General features: G+C 38.8%; 1 protein-coding gene and 2 long non-coding RNA genes across 9 annotated transcripts in view; 2 read left to right on the top strand and 1 right to left on the bottom strand.

Annotated features, from left to right (window-relative positions):
- Positions 1-26,411, bottom strand: part of LOC136244659 (uncharacterized) — a 70,488-nt gene that overhangs the window by 28,152 nt on the left and 15,925 nt on the right. The gene's annotated exons all lie outside the window — the stretch shown is intronic.
- LOC136244679 (uncharacterized) lies at positions 6,924-7,889 on the top strand. 3 transcript variants are annotated; one of them, XR_010695515.1, is made up of 5 exons: positions 6,924-7,193; positions 7,246-7,312; positions 7,356-7,467; positions 7,516-7,616; positions 7,662-7,889. It is a non-coding gene; the product is annotated as an uncharacterized lncRNA (long non-coding RNA). The 3 variants fall into 3 exon arrangements; XR_010695514.1 differs by having other exon boundaries at positions 6,931-7,312; XR_010695516.1 differs by having other exon boundaries at positions 6,937-7,312; positions 7,403-7,467.
- Positions 7,932-8,321, top strand: LOC136244678 (uncharacterized). Of its 4 annotated transcripts, none has more exons than XR_010695510.1 (3): positions 7,932-8,007; positions 8,059-8,120; positions 8,177-8,321. It is a non-coding gene; the product is annotated as an uncharacterized lncRNA (long non-coding RNA). The 4 variants fall into 4 exon arrangements; XR_010695511.1 differs by having other exon boundaries at positions 7,947-8,001; XR_010695512.1 differs by having other exon boundaries at positions 7,963-8,007; positions 8,062-8,120.

Below are 26,411 nucleotides of genomic sequence, written 5' to 3'. Positions count from 1 at the left end.
ATAAGCTATCTTTTAGTTTATAGAGGCAGGTAAGTATATTGAGGGAACATCTGCTCTTCCATAGAATCCTGAAGTGGGCCAATCTCATCCATTTGCATTATTTTATTTCTCCATGCTGTTTTTTTTTTTCAATGCAGTTAGACTAAGATAGTCAGGTGTAACTTGGTTGTCATGCAACACACCATGCCCACAATTAATTTACTCCCAATTCATGCATTTTAGCACACCAATACTGCACTCTTCTTTTATTTACTACAGATTGCAAAGAGTTCACCAGATGCTAATTTTATTCGGAAGAGGAAGATTAGGGTCAAGATAACTGGAGACGGGACAAAGATAGGAAAGAGACTAAGTGTGGTAAATTTTGGCTTCACAATTTATGATGGAGAAGCAGTTTATTCTGCTGCAGGGAATTATTGTATTGCTATAATAAAAGAACAAGAAAGCTATGATTCTCTAAAGCCAGCATTACAAGACTTGAAGTCAGGACAATGACAGCATAGACAGTTGGTGGAGTTGTCTTTTCTATTGAATATTACATGGGGGGATTGGAAATTTCTTGCTATGGCAACCAGTATTGATAGTGCATCATGTGAACACTCATGCATATGACTCAGTTAACTAATGACTATATTCAAACTGCCGCTGTTGCTAGGTAGCACTTCTGTGCATCAGTCTACAAGAGATGATTTTAGCCAGTTTATCAGATGTCATAAGCCACTTGTCCCTGATGTCTTGTCTGCACATTTTAAAAGGGAAATATCTAATGAAATAGTCAAGCTACTTACTACATTGCATAATGAGTCACTTCATTCAGACAGGTAGTATTCTGCTGAAGTGGAATAAGTCCCATATTCATTTACACTCCATTACGTAAAGGTGGCTTGGCAGATGATACTACCAAGTATAAGCCAAAAATAGTATTTGTTTGTGTAGAAGTGTAGTGGCTACTGAGTTTTCCAGATATCTTGAGAATACTGCAGTTCCTTCCAGCAGATGACACTTGCATATATAATATCCAGTGGCTGTACTCGTATTGGCTTGGGTGATTGATTGCCCATCAACCTGATAAGTGTTACATATTAGCTGTAACACGGGGCATCAGGCTCGAGGGCATACATACATATCAGGCAAAGCCCTCACGCCTGTGTTACAACTATGTTACCTAAAATAACGTGAATGAATGAGACATAGCTTGGCTTGCTGCATGTAGCTGATAATGTATATATTCTCACAAGCACTTTTAAAAAAATTCACATTTCAAGGGTGACAAGTAGCTATTCAATACTAGTAACACAATGTACTTCCATGCAGCTAGCTACATTAGAATGTGCAAAATCAAAGTTTGGTGTTCCTTATTTAAAACAACTCTTCAGAGCATTACTTATTACATATGTGTAGGTAAAGGTCAACTGTTTGCCAGTTGGCCACACATGTGCACATTGAACTGTTGTTTTCCATATGGGCCTTCAAGTTCGTCAAGAAGAATGGAGTGATGATGTATTGCAAGGAATGGACGACTGACAAGTATTGGTTGCCAGAATCTGGTTTAGTCCTTTTTGCAGTGAATGAGGAAACCCACCAAGTGTGTCCAAGCAGTACTCCTAGTTTGGTCAGTCTGATAATCTTGACAAGTTGGAAAGCACACTTGCCAGAATCTTTCCCTATTTGAAGGATGGAGCAAAGGACTGGTTGAATGAATATTGCTCCATTGCTATTCATCCATTTTACAAAAAATCACTAAGATGGAGTACTACACTACTGCTGTAGATGATTTCTGGAAGGAAGTGGAAGAACGTGATAAGCAAGCGGAAGCTGATGTAGACAATTGGAAAGCTTTTTACACAATGCTATCAATCTTAAGCCCTACTTCCCAGTATGAGCCATGATAGAATTAGGTGGGCCAATCAAAAGCCCATTACTGGGGGCACAACCCATAAAGTTTTCAAAGTGTCTACATACCTTAAAGTTGTGTTATAATAAAAGAACAAGAAAGCTATGATTCTCTAACATCAGCATTACAAGACATTATTGAAGAAGGTCAGGACAACAACAGCACAGACAGTTGGTGGAGTTGTCTCTTATGGGTATAGAGCCTCGACAGATTAACCCAACTGAAGAAGTATGAAGACCATGTAAAACTGTTTTCAAGGAACTTTATTTTAGACCTGCAAGGCTCATATGCCATGTGTTCCAGCATCTTGGATAGGTGAGATATAATTAGAACAACTATTTATATTTAAAGCGCATGTGCCATTCCCTCCTACTGGCATAGATATTAAGTTACCTACAAACTAAACTATGTTCTCAGTAAATCATCACTGCAAGTGGTTGTCAACTGATATCTGTTCTGTTTAGTTGGACTGTGACATGGTGAGGTAACACGCATGCTTAAAGTATGTACTGGTCACTAGTGCATCATGCAGTCTTGTTTTTCAGTATTTTGTTTTGGGAAAGATAAGCCTAAATGGTTTTTTTAACCCTTAAACGTGCGTAAGTGCATTTAGCTATGCATATGTAGTTGTAAACAAAGCACCATAACTTCCAAAGCGTACCTCCTATGGCTACACAATTAGAAAGAGGACCATTATTAATGATGAAAGCATGAGGTCAAAACATACCATGCAAGCAACTTTTAATTAAATAAACACACAAACCCTAACTCAATGACAGTTAGAGGTGTGTGATATATCGAAAAATTACTGACATTGTGAAATTTTTTTGATATTGTATCGAATTTGGTATTGCAAATTCTGATTTTGATATTTGATTGATTAATAGATATTAATCAATATATCGAGAAATGTTTGATAAAGTTACAGTGTGATTGAATAGTGCTAGAAATGAAGGTCAGTCCTGTACAATTTAGCCATTTTAAAATCTAACAGTTTCCTAGGCTTGTTAGTAGTACTGTGTAATGGTTTTAGTAAATCTAAGTAAAGTATATCTAATCAAAAACAGCCAAGCTGTAAAAAAAGGTGCGGCCCCCATAAAGGCCATGGTGAAAAAAGATGTGAAATCCAAGGTGGCGGCCAAGAAATGGCTGTGATGGTAGGTTAATGGTAACATTTTAATAACAACAATTCAGGTGAATTTGGTGCCAAGACCAAGCGGCACAAAATTCACCTGAATTGCCGTTATTAAAATGTAACCATTAACCTACCATCACAGCCATTTCTTGGCCGCCACCTTGGATTTCACATCTTTTTTCACCATGGCCTTTATGGGGGCCGCACCTTTTTTTACAGCTTGGCTGTTTTTGATTAGATATCACTTCTTTTTGTATTTGTATACTGCAAAGCCGGCCTATGGCTGGCTTTGGCGCTTTTTAAACCCATGTGTTTTTTTTTCTTTACCACAGGAAGAAGAAAAGAACTTAAAGAATTTTAGTACTTCAATTATTTTTGATTTTATTAGTAATTATACAAAATATATACATATATTTATTACATGCTCATTATTCCCCACAGGATTTTTTTTGCAGCTGATCTCTCTACTGGGTGACTTGAAATGTAGCTGAACTATATACAGGATGGTTTCTTTGTAGCTGAACTCTCTGTAACAGGTGATTTGTTTGCAGCTAAACTCTCTACATGGTGGTGTCTTTATAGCCGAACTCTCTACATGATGGTTTCTTTGTAGCTGAACTCTCTATAAGGTGACTTCGTCTAGCTGAACTCTCTACAGGGTGATTTTTTTGTAGCTGAACTCTCTGCAGGGTGATTTGTTTGCAGCTGAACTCTCTACATGATGGTTTCTTTGTAGCTGAACTCTCTACAAGGTGACTTCGTCCAGTTGATCTCTCTACGGGGTGATTTGTTTCTAGCTGAACTCTCTGCAGGTGAATTGTTTGCAGCTAAACTCTCTACATGGTGGTTTCTTTGTAGCTGAACTCTCTACAAGGTAACTTCTTCTCTACAGGGTGATTTGTTGTAGTTGAATTCTCTACTAGGTGGTTTGTATGAGGCTGAACTCTCTACATGGCGGTTTCTTTGTAGCTGAACTCTCTACAGAGTGATTTGTTTGCAGCTGAACTCTCTACATGATGGTTTCTTTGTAACTGAACACTCTACAAGGTGACTTCTTCTAGCATGATCTTTCTACAGGGTGAATTGTTGTAGCTGAACTATCTACAATGTAACTTCTTCTAGCTGATCTCTATACAGGGTGATTTGTTTGTAGTTGAATTCTGTACAGGTGGTTTCTTTGTAGCTGAACTCTGTACATGATGGTTTCTTTGTAGCTAAACTCTTTACAAGGTGACTTCTTCTAGCTGAACTCTCTACGGGGTAATTTCTTTGTAGCTGAACTCTCTATATGATGGTTTCTTTGTAAATGAACTCTGTACAAGGTAAATTCTTCTACCTGATCTCTCTACAGGGTGATTTGTTTGTAACTGAACTCTGTACAAGTGCGTTGTTTTGTGGGTGATCTCACTGCAGGTTGATTTGTTTGTAGCTGAACTCACTAAAGGGTGATTTTGCTTGTAGCTGAACTCCTTGCATTGTATCTATTTTCTAGCTGATCTCTCTACAGGGTGATTTGTTTGTAGCTGATCTCTCTACAAGTTGATTTGTGTGTAGCTGATCTCTCTGCAGGTTGATTAATTTGCAGCCGATCTCTCTACAAGGTAATTTGTTTGTAGCTGAACTCTCTATAAGGTGATTTGTTTGTAGCTCATCTCTCTGCAGGTTGATTTGTTTTAGCTGAACTCTCTACAGGGTGATTTACTTGTAGCTGAACTCCTTACATTGTGACTAGTTTCTAGCTGATCTCTCTACAGGGTGATTTGTTTGTAGATGATCTCTCTACAAGTTGATTTGTGTGTAGCTGAACTCTGTACAAGGTGCTTTTTTGTAGGTGATCTCACTGCAGGTTGATTTGTTTGTAGCTGAACTCACTAAAGGGTGATTTGCTTGTAGCTGAACTCCTTACATTGTGTGTAGTTTCTAGCTGATCTCTCTACAGGGTGATTTGTTTGTAATTGATCTCTCTACAAGTTGATTTGTGTGTAGCTGATCTCTCTGCAGGTTGATTTGTTTGTAGCCGATCTCTCTATAGGGTAATTTGTTTGTAGCTGAACTCTCTATAAGGTGATTTGTTTGTAGTTGATCTCTCTGCAGGTTGATTTGTGTGTAGCTGATCTCTCTGCAGGGTGATTTGTTTGTAGCCGATCTCTCTACAGGGCAATTTTTTGTAGCTGACCTCTCTTCAGGGTGATTTGTTTCTAGCTGATTGCTCTACAGGGTAATTTGCTTGTAGCTGAACTCCTTACTTTGTGTCTAGTTTGTAGCTGATCTCTCTACAGGGTGATTTGTTTGTAGCTGAACTCTCTATAAGGTGATTTGTTTGTAGCTGATCTCTCTGCAGGTTGATTTGTTTTAGCTGAACTCTCTACAGGGTGATTGCTTGTAGCTGAACTCCTTACATTGTGTGTAGTTTCTAGCTGATGTCTCTACAGGGTGATTTTTTGTAGCTGAACTCTCTTCAGGGTGGTTTGTTTCTAGCTGATCTCTCTACAGGTAGATTTGTGTTGATTTGTTCATTGCTGATCGCTCTAAAGGTAATTGATTTGTTGCAGTTGAACACCCTGCAAAGTGTTTTGTTTGTAGCTGATCACTCTAAAGGGTAATTTGTTTGTAGCTGAACTCTCTCCACGGTGACTTGTGTGTAGCAGACTTCTGTGTAACTGAATTCTCTAGAGAGTGACTTAATTGTAGCTGAATTCTCTACACAGTGCATGACTTGTTTATAGCTGAACTTTCTTCAGTGTGACTTGTAATGTTCTGAATCTCTATAGTGGTATATTTGCTTAACTCTCCACATGGTGACTGTCTTCTTGCTGAACTGTCTATAAGATTAACTGTTTGCAGCTGAACTCCCTACAGAATAACTTGTGATGTAATAAAATTCTATAATGGAGTAAATAAATTAGCCGAATGCTCTATTAGGGTGACTGTTCTATTAGAGTATCTCGATCTCGCATTTGCTACACGGAGTTGGCTTTCGAATCATAACTCAGTGGTTTGTAATCCGAGTCTTCTGTACTACTGCAAGGACTTTCTATGAAGATTATTCCAGCTATACACCGATTTTCAGCTCATTGCTCTAAGCGGTTTGCCTAGTAGGCGTGAAAACTAATACTTTTTTATTCATAAAAATCGATCGCGTAATTGTGACACAGGTTGGGTTTTGTGTCATATCTCTCTGGTCTTTATCTCGATTCCTTTCAAACCACCAAAAGGCACTCCTACGATGGTTGCTCCATCTACATAGCAATTTTCAACTCATTCCATGAAGCGGTTTACCCTGTAGGCGTGACAACAAATCGATCTTGTTTTACGCGAATAATCGGTCATAACTCCTGAACCATTCATCGGATTTGTACCAAATTTGATGCTAGGATTCGCCTTTGGACTCCCTTTCTGTGTGCCAAATTTCAAGGTGATCGGAGTACGCGTTTGCTTGTTATAGCAATTTTTGCAAGTGTGCGAAAAGATGAAGAAGGAAAAAAAAAACGAAGAAAAAAAAACGAAACTTTGGCAGCTCGTATCTCGGAAATGGCTGGAGCGATTTCCTTCAAATTTGGAATGTAGACTCCCTTGGCTGGCGGGCAACTGTGTAGCAAATTTGGTCCCAATCAGATAAGTGATCACCGAGATACAAAGGTGTGAAAATGACGTTTTCGTTCTTCCTGTCAATATACTCACGGTGTGGCGCGCCGGCTTCTTGGGCCGCACGACACACTACCATGTGTCTTGATTTATAAATAATGGCCATCCACGCAATTAATCTTCCCACACAATTGTCGAAATCGAATCGATATCATGATATTTTACTGACTATCGATTATTATCATATTGAAACCAAAATCCTGATATCACACACCCCTATAGTACGTTTGCATTGAGCTGAATCCTGGGTTGTTGATTAAGAAGCCATACAAGATCAAAGGCTTTAAACATAATGTTTATGACGCATTTATTCGTAAGCCCATGTTACGGGCGCGCACTTAATTGTTGAGAATATGGCGTCCAGTGTACTGTCAGCGAGTGCGGAGCGAAACCCTTTTAGAAAGTCGTTAAACAGCCAAACGAAGTATCTGCTTATGAAACTATGGGAGTACTTTAAGCAAGAAGCGAAGAAATGTAAAATTTCTATCAACATCACGGAGAGAATCTCGAAGGCCACCGGTATTGTACCATGCCTTCTTTGCTGGGTTTTGGCATACATTACGCCACGCAGGGATTTCAAGGACATCCATTAGAATGGAGCACCACAAGAAAGGCGGTTTATTTACGCCAAGAAAAAGGTACAAAATGCACTTTGCACAAGCCCAATTCTGTAATCGTCAGGTACAAATGTTCACGAGTCCATGTTGATACAGACAGTTTTGACCCAGATACTATCAGACAAGATCCATTCATTGTACGGAAGGGAGTAAATCTATCGCTCTCAAAGATTTTGGTAAGTTAAATTTTGAAACCTGGAAATTTGTCACTTACTCCGTCTTAGGCCAAACTTAAGAATGATGGTGTTTTCTCTGGGGGTAGAACATTGCTTTAAAGAGTGTTGAGTGATATGGGATTTAAGTACACGACGATTAATGACAAGAGGTTAGCATTGAAACTGTGCTTTAATTTCACTACACGTATGTGCAGGGTATGCTATGAGCAGCCCTGCACAGTCCATCAGTATCATAAATATTAAAGACGAACGAGGTGCAACAGAACTGAAGGAAGACCAGTTGTGTATTTGGATGAGACTTGGGTAATGAAGAACTTCTAGAGCAATTCCTCATCCAAATCGGCAGTGATAGTGAAGATGGTGATGGTGATATTAATGAATTGTCCACTAGCAGCAGCGGGTCCAAGTCTTCTTCTGGGCTTACTTCAGATTGTTTGATATTTGCAGCATTGGTGTTATAACTTGATTTTGTTCCCCAGGAGTCATCAGGTAGCTGGGATTAAACTCTGTGAAGTACATGAAAATACAGATGAAGTACGTGTAAGTGTGTGCACTTTAATAAAAAATATCATTGCTTTATTGTGCTATCAGAAGTTGAACATACCATCCCTTGTATATTTAATCAGTGCAGGAGTGTTTGGAAGTCACTACAGGTACTATCAGCCCAAATTCATACAAACAGTATTATTTCATTTGTTGAAACTTTTAGAGTTTTTTGGGAATGTAACTTCAAAAACAAAATGCTGGCTGGAAAAACTGTGTACATGTGTGGCGAAGTGATGAGAAAAGTATTAAAATGACAAATTGACTAAATGGGAACAGAAGACGATAGTCAGCTGTGGTGAATGTGAAGTACAATAGCTGCAATATGCAGTATTGGTCTGCTGGCAGTGGAATTAACTACTGGATCAGTAAATGGTGATAGATTTTATGATTGTGTAAAGGGCACTCTTATTCCTCACATGCTTCCATTTGTTTGGCTCATTTGCAGGAACACCAATGCTACATAACGGATTTTGAGTTGTTATAATTTGGTTTTTTTCTCTTTTGAGGCTGAAAAAGTTTTTACCTGAATATAAGCAGGCCACTTATCTTCTAAATACAGTGCAACAGTGGCCCCAGCTCTTCTACTTATGCAACTCTGTTTTACACACACAAAATCTGTTTTATTTTCCTTGTAAAAGTGTATTACAGCCTCTTACATAACGGATGGTGAAATCATGCGTGTTGAGGGCGGGTATGTGACGTCTGGCTTCGCCACAAACATGTGTCAACATGACCATCAAAGGGCTGCGCTTTAGAGGCTTCCCCATTGAAAATGTATGGCGAAACTTTACAGTGTCATAATGGAGCCATCTAATATCACAAACATTTTCTCCTTTCATAGCATAGCCAAACATTCTGGTGTGGTCTTCACTATTTCATCAACGAGGACAAAGGAATCTCTATTATACATATGGATTTCAGCTAACTACTCACCACGATATTCTGCTAATCTCTGCTTTGCTATGTGGTTCAACTTTTTATGAGTAAATCCATGTCTGCGAATGACCTGCATACAGTGGCAGGGCTGAACCTTTGATCACAAGTTTGTTCAATTGCTTGGCAAGTCTCTTGCAAGTAATAACCGGGATTTTCTATTATTAATCCAATGATGCACATCTCTACCCAATGATTTATTGCTGTAGCTCTTGAGCTACTGCACTGCGCACTAGTTATGTCTCCAGTGTTTCTGAAGCATTTCAGGGCATTGTATACAGTTCCTAAGCCAACATTGAAGTTAGCTGCAATGCATCTGTGAGAATGTTCCATTACAATCCGCTGCCAAACTATTCTCCACTTTAGATCAGATGCATAGGGACATTGGTTCACAAGAAGTCATCACTCTAGATCTCTTGTAGGTAGCTAACAGTTAGCTACAGCTGCTATTATTATATTAGCTAGTTATATGGTTTGAAATTTCTGCGCTTATATTGCAGATTATGCAGCGCGGACGCGGAAGTGTTCAAACGGAACTGAAATCAACAGCAACTACATTTTATACTCTACGTACATTGTTTAGGAAAAGCAGCACAAGCCTCTAATACTAAAAAGGAATGAAAACCGAAGGAGAAAGGTAAAATAGTAAAAGTAGCAACCTATAAAATGTGTTTAATTTCTTTAGGTAACATATTGACTACAGGGAAGGGGGAGGTGTAACTATTGTCAGTGACACAGAGGATGAAGGAAGTATAAAAAGAGAAGACAAAGTAATTGAAGGTACGTAAATTATACATGTATTTTACAACTTCCAATACAGAAGAGCCACTAAGCAATTCCTCAGAAGTGCTACCACAAAGGAAAGAATTGCTATTGAGTAGTTCAGAAGATGCCTCAGAAGTGCCACCAAGGAGTAAAGAACAGCTACTAACTACAGGAGATACCCTGCAACAACATAAAGAACTGCCAATTGTTATGTGACACCCACCCACTGTCTGGGCAGGAGACTATAGCTCTTCTAGTTTGCTGCCTATTTATGCAGCCTAGGGCTGTGTTGTGCAGTATGGTGATGCTTATGTCAGGGTTGTGACCATGAATAAAACCTCCTTTGAGAGTGTCTGTGGTCTCATCCTCCTCTGCCAAATTGATCTCGATCATGAGCACAGCGGTCATATCGATCGTACCCATGTCCACCATTCTTGTCCTTGTGTTCTTAGATCATTCCACAACTATCCTAGTACCCATGAACTCTCTGCCGTTCTCCTGACATATGGCATCTTCAGCATCTCTTCTGTTTTTAAACTCGACAAAACCATAAGCTAGTTGCATTCCTTGTTTCATTTCACAACGTGTCAGTTTTCCATAAAGAAAATGTCTTCCAACTCCCTATTGCAAATGTGTTTCGGTAACCTTCCTATGAAAATTTTGTTGTCCACCATTTTCTTTCCTGGAAAACGTGTGACACACCTGATCTCCTGCTCTCTACTGAGATTCTGCTGTGACAAGTGAATTGAATGACTTGACTCTATACACTTTTGTTGGGGTTTGCTCTGCAGCAACAGTTGGCGACACCGAGATCTGTGGCACATGGGAAATATATGCCACCTGTCCTCCAGCTAAATCATTACCAAGTATGAGACTCACAACCTGGACTGGTAAGGAGAGTCTCACTCCAACCACTACAGTTCCAGTCACTATACCACACTTCAAGTGAACCTTATGAAGTGGTACACGAGAAGTTCCTAACTTCACTCCTTGTAGTAACACAGTCATTCCTGTGTCTGACTGAGAACTGAAGGGATGTGTATTTTCTGGCGTTTGAATGAAATGAATTAGACAGAAAATAAGCTCCCACGTTAATACGTCATGGTTGTGTCATGCGTAGCACGTGATGCTTGGTATAAAAGTGTGTTGTGAAATATTATAATTCATTCTAGGCCACAAAAGTGTTACAGGTTGGGCCCACCCACCCTCCCTTCTGGTTTTCCTTGACTCAGATGTTAGATAACTGATCGTAGGAGAAGGAGACTCATAATTTTGACTTTATACTGGCACACACACTGTGGAGTGGAGCATTTTGGGTTTTTTCCTACATGGCCAAAAAAAAAGAAAAAGAAAAAGAAGTGAGCCTGTAGGTTTTTTCCCTGAGTTGTTCTGGGCTGGTCAGCTCAAAATTTTTTTGTTCAGTTTATTATAATTTTGCTAGCCCCCACTCCACAAAACATACAGATTTTGCAATGTAGCTATATAATTCAAGTTTGATCAGTTTTGTAGTGTCTCTTATTGTATGCTGTGCTAGAGTCAATAATTATTATAGCCAACTTTCTGTGGTGGCACAATCCAAAGAGTTGTATAATGGGTGTATGGTGTATGGTATGGTATGTTGTGGGAGCCACTATTTCCTTCCTGTTTACAATGCGAGAACTATTAATCCTGAATACCACAGCCATCCGTCCTATTACAAATGAATCCAACGACCATAGCAACTGTTAGCAGGCAACAGACACTGCAAAAGATCTATCACACTTAGTAACCATTGCTATGGTCTCAAAATGACGTTTACTTTAGCAACCGTATTGTTGTGATGCCATGGATACTATGGTAACACTAGTTGTCAAGTCGGACATTTACTTCTAATAGAATCACACTACACTATTTTAGCCAATCAAATTAGTATTACAGGTTTTTGTCAAGGGACCTTGACAAACAAGTATACTACTAAATTCTTTTGGATAATCGGATTAACCTATACCTAGCTCAGAAAATCAAGAATTTTAAAGTTATCCTTACAGCTAGATATGGTAATTATTTGTGTTTGTATGTAAAATGCAAATACGTATACATCTCTGTAGTTGATAGAAGTCACTATGTACATGTCATTCCTTTAGGTGAAGATGCTAAGGGAGGTGGACTTAGTCTAAAACCAACGACCAAGACAAGCATAATATTATCCAGGTCAATATGGACAACTATCTAAGCATCGTCAACCTAGTTTTATTCCCTTGCACCCAGACCTTGTGGTGGAAAAGTACGCAGTTCTGAAAACAGTGCAAAGGTAATTGAACTTGATCACGAGGATATATTTTAGCAAAAGGGTCTCCTTGGGTTTGTTCACCTAGAATATTACAGTGCACTGTGTTTTTCTATGTGGGGCTCAATTTTGTATTAAGAGGAGTGCAGGACTCCACTAAGGTAGCATGATTGATCACGTGCGTGACATTGTAAATCGCTAAAACTAGCCTAATTAAACCTATTGGTTCAACGGTGTGCAATGCTTACTATTGATGAAACAAAGACATGCATTGAAAGATGGGTGCCGCCATCTTACTAATCAACGTGATGACATCACACTATTTATTTTTAGAATCCTTATCACGTGGGGAATGGAGTAATTCTAACTAAAGCCTCCTAGTAGCAGGGAGAAGGCGAACATGGAGTTTTAAACAGGTATTATTGCTTTGTATACGCTATTTTATATTGCCAAGTACCATAACTTGCCCATGCTTCTTCTTATCGCCGAATGGTAAACTTGATTAGAAGCGCCGGGTCCTTCTGAACAGTTTGGTGGCAATTTCAGCTTCGTAGCCCCTAGGAAAAAGGAGTAATGGCTCTGTTTATAAAGGGCACTCGTTATGGCAATATATTAGCCATTCGATAATAATGGGTTAAAGAACCAACACCGATTCTACATTCACAATTTCTTTATTCAGTGAATGCTGCTAAACTACAGTAATAATTATGCTGATCATGATGCGACAAATAGCTAGTGTGTTCCTGGTATGATTTTTAGTATGGAAAACAGAGTTGCTGTTAAAAGTACATCTCTACCTGGATACCTGCCTCTATTACACCACCCAGACAATTAGCTACCACAAACATTTTATTTTAATACATGCTCCCACAAAGGCTTGTCCGGATTTCTCCGCATTTTGGTGAGTTGTCAAGATGGCTAGTATATACAGCAGATGTTTACTGCTAGTTCTTTATACTTAAAGTGTAACAGCTACTGTTTTTAGAAGACGAATATTTTAGCCATAACACAGTAACAGCACTAATTAATGCATATATGGCTTCTTGTAACGTTGCATTTTATATAGCACAGGTAGGTTTTCTGTTCGAGTATTTAGATCACTGTTGTAGTAATAGAGCAATCACTACCTGTTCTACTAGAAAACTTCGATATATCGATATTTCCTAAGTACAGTATCGTATCGTGATACTTATTTGCTGTATTGATATATTGCCGTATCGATATGTATTGCAGATCCCTAAATACAGCTGACTACCCAGTATATTACCCAAAGTTCCATTAGAGTTGAAACAATGCAGTGTGTAGACGTCTATATACTGTCTTTGCTATATCATGACACAGCAATATATTGCACAATACAAAATGGAGTCTAAACATAGGAGTAAAAGCATAAAACCTTGGAAGGAACAACAAGATGTTTGTAATGTAGCTCCAGACCTGGCACCACTGGAATGTTGCTTCCACAGCGGGATGTAGACTTCAGAAACAAAAAGGGGAGGTTTATTTGCTAGAGCAAGTTTTTTTTTGGTGAAAATCCTTGCAAGCTACAATTTAAGCAAGTAGCCCTTACTGTAGGTCCATTTAATTGACTGCTTTAACAATAACTTTTTCTTTACAAGTAATGCATACAGTTATATTTCACATAATAATGAATATGTTTGCTCAGTTCACCTTTCCCTTGTAAGTAACGCACATAACTACAGATATAACTGAATTATACTAGTGATTTACAAACGATCGTATTAAGTGGTCCCTTAAGTACAAAGGGCCATAAAGCTAGCAAATGCAAAATTTTCACAAAGAATGGTGTTCAACTCGAAGTTCAAGGTACAAGCCGTACCTAATGCTCACACCTGGCCAAAGGTATGAGGATTGGCAAGCGAGTAACAGAGCATGGTGTGACTGCTGGAAATATCAGGATCTCCCATAAACAGAAACTAGAGTGCAAGGGTTTAAAAGTTTGTACAAAGATCACTGTCAAGAGCAATGTATACCTTACCAAGCTTCTGCGGATAGTGGTGATGCTGGCTCAGGTGAGTTCACGCAGACGTACCTCAGATTTGTTCACTCACTTGAATTTCATAAAATAGACATGTCTAAAAACAATCGAGCTTATATTTTGTCATGTGGCCTATCCTTGCCTGCAAGGATAAAATTTGGTGAATCCAGTCATTCGCTAAAATTTGCTGGTGCCAAAGTTTTCCTCTGTATGGTATGTATCCACTTGCAAGCTAAATAGTTACTAATTGACAACTGCTAAGCCTCATGAATTTGTCCTATACCTCCATCACCACGGTAAGTCAGCCACAGAAGAAGCATGCAATATATTGTCGCGGGTCCATTCTGTTGCTGCCCTTGATAGCTCACCCCCTGGTCAAGGCTACTCGCAAAGATCTTCAGCGTCAGCTAGTAAAACCAGTAAGGCACCATGTAGATGCTGGAGATAATAGTGAGAGATGCGGAGGAATCAGGATCGCCTGCAAACTTATTATTCCCTAAGATCTAGAAAGTCAATAATAGAGCTTCATTGCCATACAACTTTAACTGCAATAACATTGAATATTGGAAAACAAAAACTGCTTGCAATAAGAAACATTACATGTGTTTTACTGTACACATTGTACTCTCATGAATGTTGAGGCTATTACTATAATGCACAAATCATAGTCACAAGAGAGAGAATGTGACTAAAATGCAGGCTCATAAAGCCTAAATTTACCTGTATAGTATCCCAAACACAATACTAAGGACAACAAAAATCCTGCACCAACATCTGAATGTGAATATAAAGCATGCTTGAGCTGATATTCAGCTCTTATGTTTAAATAAAACAACAAAGTCTTTACAACAGTGTTGAGAGTGAAGTTAGTACTGGTAACAAGGTTAAGATTATACATAACTGTAGCAGCCCCAGCTAATGAACTACAATGTGGTATGACCTCAAAACTAGTCCATCACCACCTGTCACCTGTCAAGCCATGAAAACAATTGCAGCAATTAACCAAAATGTAAATCCAAGTAACAGCATCTCTTCAACAAGTCTAGAAGCTTGTATACTTACAGTAGTGACATGAAAGAGTGCATTTATAATTGAACAGAAAAGAACTAACTTCAAAACTAGTTTTAAATGTAGAACTTACACAGGCCAAAGCATACTTGAGATGAGGTCCAGAGGTTTATTCACTGTTACGGTAGCATTTGGTATAGTTTACGACATTTTAAACCTAGTCTGTTAAAGGTTTTTGACAATATCAAGTAATAAACAGTTTGTATGTAAACTGTTTCTTATGGGTAAGGAAGGTCCTGCCCCGTATCGTTAATATATATATCTAATCCAAACATAATTAAAAAAAAAGTGATAAGTGCATAATATATATTTGATTGTTTTTCCAAGTATTTACCACTAGTGATGTGTTGTGTGCTATAGGTGTAGGTGGCTTTTCTCAAGGAACTGGAAGCTCTAGAGGACCCTGAACTACAGGACCTAGACTAATAATCTACTGCATACAGTGCTGCATAGATAAGCAGACAGCACTGTGAAGAAGTACCTTGGTACTTTTCACCGGTGGAAGCTAGTGTCTCACAAGATCCAGCCTGTTCCTGCCAAGCCTCATGAATTTGTCCTATACCTCCATCACCACGGTGAGTAAGTCAGCCACAGAAGAAGCATGCAATACACTGTCATGAGTCCATTCTGTTGCTGGACTAGCTCCCTTGACAGCTACTCTAAAAGGCCTTCAGCATCAGCTAGCAAAACCAGTTGTAAAGGAGCCGTTCACCGTGCAGATGCTGGAGACGATAGTGAGAGATGCGGAGGAATCAGGATCGCCTGCAAACTCATTAACTGCTACTTTCAACATTAATTAATTTACATATATATATATTTTACATACAGTTAAAGACAGTAGACAGTAACTTGGTGTTCTTCACCAATTAATTAGAGTTTCGTTGTCCACTAACTTGTAAGGTGGCACCTGCAAGTTTAGTGGTGCAGGACCTTTCCTTACTCTACCGGATGTGTCATAATGTGACCCATGACATGGGCAAAAGTAACCATGAAAATCACCCTTGTAGGCAATTGGGATGCATCCCAGATGGCCGATGGAGGTCAGAGAATTCCAAATATGGCTACGTGAAAGACAGTGTGAAGAGCCGGCCTGGCTACAGGTTTCTAAAAGTCTGGGATTGTATCTTAAGTCTACAGCTTTCTTTGTTACCCTAAAAGTTATGAATAGTCAACCTGTGGTGGTGCAACCCAAATGGTATTTAGGGGAAATATAATGGTATACATGGGAATATTGCTGCATGCAATGTGTTATAAGGGTTTATGCTTTGGGAGAAATATAACTTTGAGTTGATACTATATATGATGCATTTCTTGATGCAGAAACTAACTATGTCTACCTGTGTTCTCAACTTCACATATATGATGTGCACCCTACCTGCAGTTAACAAATTTGCCAAAAGTTTTGCTGTACCAAAATATTGAGTTATGTGGTATTCAAGGAATAGCAATTATGTAGATGTCATTGTTTGAAATCTTTGGACTAACTATGCTGAGTTTACTGCCCTGCTTGGCCTATTGCCATTCCCACTTGACTTATTCCCTGGTGCACTGACCTGCTTGGCTTATTGCTGTGCTGCCCCTCCTTGGCTTACCCTATTCCCTTCTTGGCCTACTACCTTTTTACTTTTCTGGCTTACTGCCCTGCTTGACAATAATACTACAATCTAGTCCTGCTAGGCTCTTGCCACTAATGTGTCCAAAGCATTATCATTATTACCAGTAAATGCTTGTATTTTGTATAGATTGAGAGGAAAGAAGAGGAATGTCTGCTGGATCATTTTTTTTTTTAAAGAACAAGTTACTTTATGCAGATGGATGGACTATGAGGACAAGAGATGACCTTTATAATGATGAGGTTGAGCCTTATGGCTACTTTTTGTCAGTAGCACCAGGAGTGTGTATTGGTATCACTTTCATTATTCAGAGGTTTTAGGTAGTACCTTTTAATGGTTTCTTTTTCTTTACTCAGTTGATCACTGACTATAGAAAAATACTGTATGAACAGGCCAGGTAGCTACAAATATTTAATTATTGGTAGGTTGTTAAATATCGGTTATTAATCAGAAGTATTGGCTTTATCTAATATTGGTTTTATCAGAAAATCAGTATCGGTAATAGATGACTAAATATTGGATATCAGATCAGTAGTAAAATGTGGTATCGGTACGGCCCTACTAAATAAGTTTCCAGTAGCAAGCAAGTTAGTTGGACAAACAAAGTAATGCCTTGGTATTCTTTCCAGGTATTGCTACTATTGCTTTGTGTGTAGTAGAGTGAATGCTTTATGCTTAATGGCAGTGCAGTTCCTCAGAGAGAAGCTAAAAGTGTAAGTATATAGTGGTTTCAGCAGTATATAAGCTCGATTATCTTAGTATTTCAGGTGGATTTAAACTTCTCTAGGCTTCGATGACTAGTATCAGTATCAGCAGATAATTTCACCTTAAGTACTGGTATTGGAAGTATTGGTAAAAAGTGGTATTGGTACAACTCTAATTCCTAGATCTATATGCATCAATTGTTGTTTTCTTGACGAGAATCGTCTCTAAAGGCTGGTTTCCGTATAACCGCAAACTGCCTGCACGATTGCCTGCGTTTATTACTGGCTCTTGTTGGGGGCATATAAAGTGATAGCTTGCCGGTATCACAACAACAGTGCCGGAGCCACCGCAATATTTGAGAGTTCAACCAACTTTTCCAGCTCTTCCGGCATCGCAGGAATGACAATTTGTAAATGGAAACACACCGCAGGCAGATGCCGTAAATGTTCAACACAAAGCAACCAAGAATGGTGTTCACCCATGTACTACGTTTCATCTAGTATCGCTAAAATGCTGGAATGCACTGCATTGTAGCAAACGAAGGTGTACCATTGCTGTGAGGTTTGTTTCCAATGTTTGCTAAGCTAAATAATAAAATATGGTGAAATACAGACGTGTAACAAACTGTACATCCATCGCTGCCTACTGTTGGAAGTAACGGAGGCTAGTTGCAGGCTACCTCAGACACTCTGACTCAGGCAACAACGCAGGCGGTTTGCGGTTATATGGAAACCTAAAGAAGTGTTGTGACCACTGATTAATAATTAATATAGTATTGTACATTTGTGCTAGGTTCCATTTGACTCAGATTCATTTATGGAATGTACGAAGATCCTGGATTAATTGTTGTGTATTCCAGTGATTCAAACATTCATGCCTGCATGGGCAGGTTCTCCATGTGAACGGTAGCTGGAAGTTGGGGCCAAAATCAGCGATTATTAATGAGCCCCCAACAAGGTAGAGCTGTAAATTTTTTTAGATCACTTGTAATGTATGTGTGAACATTTTCCTCACAAACTCAGATACTGTGTCAAAATCGATAGCATCAAAGTAATCATCTAGAATGTCACAATATGTAATGAACATGATCACGAAAAACTAGCAAACTACTTTTTCGATGATGGGATTAGCTCTCATGGTAAGGTGCATGTCTGTAGTTGTATGTATCTGGTTATGTTTGGTCTTTTATACAGTGAATGATGATGATGGAACCTGGCATCCGCGGATTCAATTTCGAAGCAATCCCATCAGCCGGCCAATTGATGTCTGCAGCTGGGCCATAGCAACAATGAAGAGATGTGAGGGAACTGCTAAGAGTGTCATTACTTAACAAGTGATAACCTATGTCTCCTATAAAATATAATATTACAGTATGCATAGTTGTTTTTGTGTGATTCAACAGATGAAGTGATGATGGGGGAAAAGGTACAGGTATCTGCTGATGTGAGAGGTAAGGGTAATGGTGAGATGTGCAAATCTAATGTTGATTGTGCGTTACATAAAAATTGGTAACCTGTGGTAAAACACAAAGGACTTGTGTATGTTGTAGTTCTATCAAATTTAGCACCTTAGTTCCTTTCTGACATGTTGGAAGCATTCCTTTGAACTTCGTTTACAGATGAAACAATAACCTGTGTCTAGATAATGAATAAACTGTTGATATCCAAACAAACATCAGAAAAATGCTCTTTCATGAAATCAATATGCCACACCTGACCCTGCACAGAGCTTAGTGAAGTCAATCTGTTATCTAGAATTTGCATTTGCAAGTAAACAAACCAACTGGGGACAATAACAAGAAAAAGCTGACAGAGAATTGTACATTAACTTGAGCATGCCAAATCATACCAGTTTAGTTGTGTCAGACAGTGGCCTAGTAATCAATCCACAGTGGCCTTACATCGGGGCCTCCCCAGATATATATATATATATATATATATTATATATTAAATCCTGGGCTAGATGGACTGTCCTTGCCACCACCCACAGCACTAGGTGTTAAAGTGCTGGACAGCTGGAAAGACCAGCAATCAAACAAGGCCACTAGACTCCAAGCAACTCTTGGAGTAGGCCAGATCAATATTTGATGTTGTGGAATGTGAGTGATGCAGTAAAGGTGTACTAGAAATTAAATTCATCATGGTGAAACTGTAAATTCTGCTGCTTCAAATGATGTCAACTTCTGTCTGAAGAAAGGTGATAATAGAAGGAGAAAGAGTCTCTGGATCATCAGTGTCCTATTATATCATCTGTAGATTTTTCACCATCTATTGTGTATGACACTCTGCTAACTTTAGATGTGTCAAAGGCTTGTGGCCCTGATCTTATTCCAGCCTATTTGCTTAAGTGTTGTGCTGAGGAAATATCTTCACCTCTTTCATTTTTGTTTCAGAAATCAATGAGTACAGGTACCTTGCCTAGAGATTGGGTATGTGCCAATATTGTGCCTGTCTTTAAGCGTGATGATAAACATGTTCCTAGCAACTATCGACCTATCAGTTTAACATCTATTGTTATCAAGACTATGGAACGTATAATCCATTCTGAACTAACTGCAGTTTTAGAATCTAATAACTTGATTAGTGCTCAACAATTTGGCTTCCGTAACCATCATTTAACCACTCATCTCTTACTTGAGGCTGTACATGATTGGGCTGGAGCCTTAGAATGCCATGATTGTTGCCACTGCTTATTCTTGGATTTTGCAAAGGCATTTGATAGTGTGCCTCACCATCGGCTTTTGTTAAAACTGCAGGCCCTGGGTATATCTGGTGAATTGCTTGGTTGGGTTAACTGTTTTCTTACCACACGTTCTCAGAGGGTTGTTGTAAATGGTCAGTTTTCAGAGTGGCTCCCTGTGGCGTCCGGAGTTCCTCAGGGCTCCATTTTGGGTCCTCTGTTCTTCATCTTATATATTGATGACATTAGACACGTTGTCAAGCATTCGTCAATTAAATCTTTTGCTGATGATATTTCACTCTATTCTCGGGTGTCGTGTTATGATGATTGTTTAAAGTTACAGGAGGATTTGTCAAGTGTCTATAATTGGTCTTTGAAGTGGCATCCTAAATTAAATCCAAAGAAGTGTGAAGCAGTTAACATCACTAATAAACGCCATCCAATCAACTTTGAGTACTTTATTGGATCTCATCCAATTCCATGGTCACAGAAAGTTAAATATCTTGGCATTGTAATCAGCTCAAAACTTAGGTGGAATGATCATTGTCGATATGTAGTCAGTAAAGCTACTAAGTGCCTGAACCGTATACGCCGTGCTATGTTTGGTTGTACCCAAGCAGCTAAAGTTAGTGCTTACAAAGCACTGGTTAGACCCTACCTTGAATATGCTTGCGTAGTGTGGGCGCCGTACACAGCACAGGATATTAGTTTGTTGGAATCGGTGCAAAATAGAGCTGCACGCTGGATTAAAAGCTTTTGGGATGCAGCTGCTCAAAAATGGTCTAAGTCGTCGTCGGTTTGCATCAGTGAACTGGGATGGCCTTCACTTAAAACACGTCGAAGCTATATATCTATCTGGACCCTCTACTCCATTTATCATAAAAGAACTGCCATCAATTTCTCAAGGTATTTTCATTTTAACACATTGGCTACGAGGTCACATGCTTTGACATTAAATCTTGCGTCGTCAACTATCAACGCATTCCGGCACTCATTTTTTGTGACTACACCTTTTCTTTGGAACTCAATTCCTTTTGAAATTTTATCTCAAAGGACTGCTGGCAGTTTTAAGACTACGTTAAAACATTATCTTTTTTTGTAATTAGGTTTATTGATTTTGTAATTATTAAGTAGTTTATGTTCCTTTTGTATTTGTTTGTGTGTAATTGTACATGTGAATGTATGTTCTGTGTTGGGGATCACCTTGTACAGGCAGTATTGCCTTTTGTGTTACCCATCTTTGGAAAAATTGATAATAATAATAATTATACAACCAAGTACTAAGAATAATACGAAACGCGGTTAAAATTACGTAATAAATAAATAAATAAATAATTAAATAATTAATAATTAATGTTTGAGAAAACTACGAGGCCTAGGGACATGAACTAACCGGGGATAGATTCGCCTGTGAATGAAGGCACAAACGTATAATCGTCGCTCCTGTTTGTGCTGATGACTTGACCATACGTGTAATTCTATATAACGCCCAGTACCACACCCTTGCTTAATTACTTACATATTGCGCTAAGAAGATTAGTGATGCCCGTGCAGGAGAGCCAGAAGCCACTTGTGTAAACAAGAAGATTACAGAAGCCACTTGTGTAAACAAGAAGATTGCAAGTAAGTTTTTATGTTTGTAACATCTCAAGTCTCCATGCCAGCTGCCAGTGGATTCATTCATGTAAATAAACAATACAAGAAAACATTAAACTGACATATGCCACGCTCTTTACAATAAGCTTACAGTTACATATAAAATACAAGTAAACAATTTTGTCTTGTACAGCTGGCATGGCGAACTTTCTTTGTGTTGGTGTCAGGCAATTCAATACGTGCTTAATCTTTTTTGCCTTCACCTGGCGTAGCTACTAGGCTCTAGTGGCTTGGCTGTCTTCCTTTATCTGGTTCATCTGGCTTGCATACGCCTACAGCATTGTGTAGCTATCTCCTGAAAGTTGTGTATGCATAACTATAGTGTGTCACCCATCACTGTGCCATTGCTACACCACTGATGAACCTTACTTACCTCTAGTTGATGTTGATATGCATTGCTGTATATTGGCTAATAATTTTTATCTGCATGGTGATGTTGCCTATAATGTATTGCTGCATACAATACTGCAATAATGTATAGTTCTCTCCTGTATGTTTTGTATACATATACTTTGTACACATCACTGTGCCATTTATACCACACCAATGATGTACTGGCACTTAGCTACTGGTGGCCTTTAGTTACGATGCCACTATAGTGTTATATCTGTCACTACTGTGACATATTGAGTTGATTTGGGGATAATGCATTCACCACCTAATAGCCTCACCGAGGGGCTGTCACGTTGGTGTATGTACTTGGTTGTATGTGACGCGGTCCTAGTATAATAAATAATAATAATAATAATACATCTCAATCCTGAGCAGACATATTATTATCAAGTACAGACTCGGATGTTTGTGGCGTGCAGTATTGTGACTTCACTGTTTGCACATTTCCATCAGAAATGGAGTCTTGGCAACATATTGAATGCATCAAAAGAAAAGAAGATTTCTGGGATATATACCTGTTTGCTTAAGGCCAACAATTTCTTTCGTTTATGTTTACTGCCTGAGTTATTAGGGAATTGGTATACCCAACCTATGATCACATCCCAAATTGCTCCAGCAATCAACTATGAATAATGCTGATCAGTTACAGTCTGATAGCGGTACAGCATCTGCAAGCCAAAATAAGCCAAGCCTATACTGTTACTGTCGTGGCCCAAAAAAAAGGATCAATGATCGCATGTGATAGCAATGAGTGTAAGATAGAGAGGACAAGTTGCCTACAGCTGAAGTATATGCCGAAAGGCAAATGGCATTGCCCAGACTGCTTCCTATTGCCTCAATTTCTAAAAAAGAAGAAAAATATGTTTATGTGACCGAATCTGCAAAAACAGGACATTATCACACAAGCCCAAAATTACAGTATAAAACATTGTTATTGAAAAAAATTCCGTACATGTTTGAACACCTCTTTCTTAGTGAAGGAAGGGACTAACAATAAAAACGTGGATATCATCTTATTCGCCTGGTCAAGAGGAGTTGGAAAATCTTTGTTTCACTGCAGTAGACCCAAGGATGTGTAAGTTATGAGCATTTGTTTACGTCGCATCGAATCAATCGTACACAATCAATTTTTCATCACGAAATTTGCCTTTGTATGCAGTGAAGAAGGGTGAGTAAAGGAAAAACTTACCCAGTAATTGATTTCCCTATTATGGCAAACACGATGGTGAAAATTTCAGCTCCATACCTCAATCCGTTGGTAAGTTACATCTGTTTTGTAAGCACCTGTCATTTATTTCCCTATAGTTGTTGTACAAATTGATTTTTCTGTTGTTGCTACTTTGTAGGGCTATAAACACGATTCAAAAAATATCCGATTATGTCCTGTTTTTGCAGATCTAATGTGTACGATTTATTTTCAGCAATCAGTTATGTACAATTATGTAAAGGAAATCTTACATACAGCACTTATATAGAATATATATTCAAACAGCACAACTGAATCACACATCTTTGACAATGCACAGTAAATTCGTATGATATGATTTACACTTGGATTGTCTTCACCTTTCTTAGTGATACAAAAAGTGATGGGTATTGTACATTGTAGAATTGGATTTTTGTTTAATTTAATTAACCCTTTGGCCCCTATGTTAATAAAGAAAAGTGTTCCGTTAAACGCGGATGCCAATATATTGGCTTTTGTTACACACATGCGTTCAAACGCACATATCTCGTAAACGAAATATCCTATGAATATACGGTTTGGACCACGCTACTCTGTGGTTAATGGGTAATACCCTAAGCTTTATCCAAACATCGTAGCACGTTTGAGCGTGAAGTAAGGCCAATATGCGTTTGAAAGAATTTTCGGCTGTTGTTAAGACGATAATTACTACGATACTACCTGTCATAAAGGAGAGACGGAATAAAGAAGGTTAGTAAAAGTTATACGATGTTGTAGATCTATCCTTCGTGAGTAGTTTAACACAAACCACAAAGGAATAGGTTGTTCCTACATGGAGTAACAGGAGTCCAAACTTATATGTAAAAACGTGTATTTTTCGTTTCGTTTTTAAGAACCAAAGCCAAAATATTGGCTTTAGCAGCCAAAGGGCTAACACATCCTACAGCTGTATGACCCGTTCTACATGTATGCAAACATTGGATACCGTGGCATTACTATCCAGCTATGCATGAAATAGGAGATAATGGCACTGATAATTAAAGCGAAACAGCAAAATTGCATGGAACTTTTACTAAGTGCACCCTATTCTAGGCCCACAGTCAAATTGTTGTTATATGGAATTTACTATCGTAAAATGGTGGACAATTGTAGAAAGCGTGTAAAACGAAAATATTTGTGGTATTTGACATTAATTTAATTGGGGTGAGACATTAAGCTTTTTTTATTGTAAAATTGTAACTAACAGTGGGTGATATTAACAAGTATAATTTGTTGACTTGTTTCCTTGTAACACAAACTATGGTTAGCAGGTGCTTGTTTATTATGTTATGTGGAAAGGGCAATACTCACCAGCTGGTCAACCACCTGTAGCTCTACCCACATATCATATGTAGCTTACCACTGCAGTGCATTATTTAAAGAAAACACTTGGATTAATTTGTGCATTATTTAGAGTAGACCATGTGTTTGCTGTTGTGTTCTGTTTTGTTTGGAATTAATACCAGCCAAGAACTACTAGAAGAGAATGAAGAAGATACTACACCTGATTCATCAATGGGTACCTGGTGTAAACTGGGAAAGCTAGCAAATGCCCAACTGTCCTTGTCTCGCTTAGTAGTGTTGGGGTCGTTGTGGAACTTTAGGTTCCGCGACCTCTCTCCAAGAAACCTGGACAGTCCTCCTGTGGATTACTAGCTCTGCCCCAGGAGGATTTGCCTGCACAAGGCTTAAGTGCCTGAGCGGTGCACAGCCATCCCAGTGCTGGTTCACTGGGCGGCAATAGCTATGTTTCGCATGGCTGCCAGAGGCTTTGCTTTGCTTTGCTACACCTGATTTACCTGCAACTGACAGTGAAGAGGAAGAGTCCATCATAGAAGTAATAGTGCTAGTGTTGGTGATAATAAACTTGTGTTGGTGGAGAAGCAGAAAGCCAAGTCAGCTGTATGGAGTGTTTTCGGCTACAAACCCGATGCTAATGGGAGGCCTAGAAATGAAAATAAACCTACTTGTATATAAGCTTTGTCATGTATTACCGCCTTTTACTGCTACCTCTACAACTAACCTTTTTTTCCCATTTAAAGCACAAGCATCCAAAGGAATATTTAGAATTGAAGCTAAAGGATCCAAAACAGTGCAAGCAAGCTGTTAGTAGCAATACTCAACCCACTATACATCAAGCTTTTGCTCATTCACAAAAATATCCCAAAACTAGTAAATGTTGGAAAAAAACTTACTGATTCTGTCACTAACCGCATAGCAATGGATATGTTGCCACTCCATACAGTTGACAAGCCTGGTTTTCGTAAGATGTTGGAATGTTTTGATAGTCAGTATGAATTGCCTACTCGCAAGTATCTCACTCGAACATCAATCCCTACGTTTTATTCAAAGGTGCGTGACACTGTTGCACAACAGTTAGAAGAGATTCACTACTACTCCTGTACAGCTGATATGTGGTCAAGTCGAGGCCTTGTCCCATACATGAGCTATACGGTTCACTACCTTGATAGAAATTGGCAATTTCAAAGCTGGTATTTGGAAACGTTTTTCTTACCTGCTGACCATACAGGTACAAGCATAGCTGAAGCTACAACAGATGTTAGGCAGTCATGGAATCTTATGGAGAAAGAGCAAGTAAGTATCACCACAGTTGGGTAGAAGATACTTGTGTGTCAGTGCGACAAGTTGTGCTTCTGAGAGGTCATTCAGTACAACTGGAAACATAGTTACCCCAACTAGGGCTACACTAAAGCCAGATAAGTGAACATGCTAACTTTCTTAGCCAGCAACTTTCGGTTGTCAGCATAAAGACATGGCTGACTTACTGTGTAAGAAAAGTAGAAACTCAGACATATTATGTATTCTTTATACTGTTCGATCATGGAAATAATAAAATGAGCCATATTGCAATATTAGTAGTTATCAAGATATTTCTTTAATTATATATCGATATTCAAATTAGAAGATATCGCCCACCATTAATTGTAACTTGTTGTGTGTCGCATGAGATTAACAAGTGTTACCTCATGGCATCCTTTGTAGTGTTGTTTGTCGCTTCCAGAACTCCGTTGTTACATTTCAGGGCTTGTACGGGGAACGAGAGAGGAGAGAAAAAGAAACCGAGGAGAGATGGAG

Source organism: Dysidea avara, chromosome 14 (genome assembly GCF_963678975.1).
Source record: "Dysidea avara chromosome 14, odDysAvar1.4, whole genome shotgun sequence".
Lineage (NCBI taxonomy): Eukaryota > Metazoa > Porifera > Demospongiae > Dictyoceratida > Dysideidae > Dysidea > Dysidea avara.
This window is presented reverse-complemented; position numbering and strand designations above follow the sequence as displayed.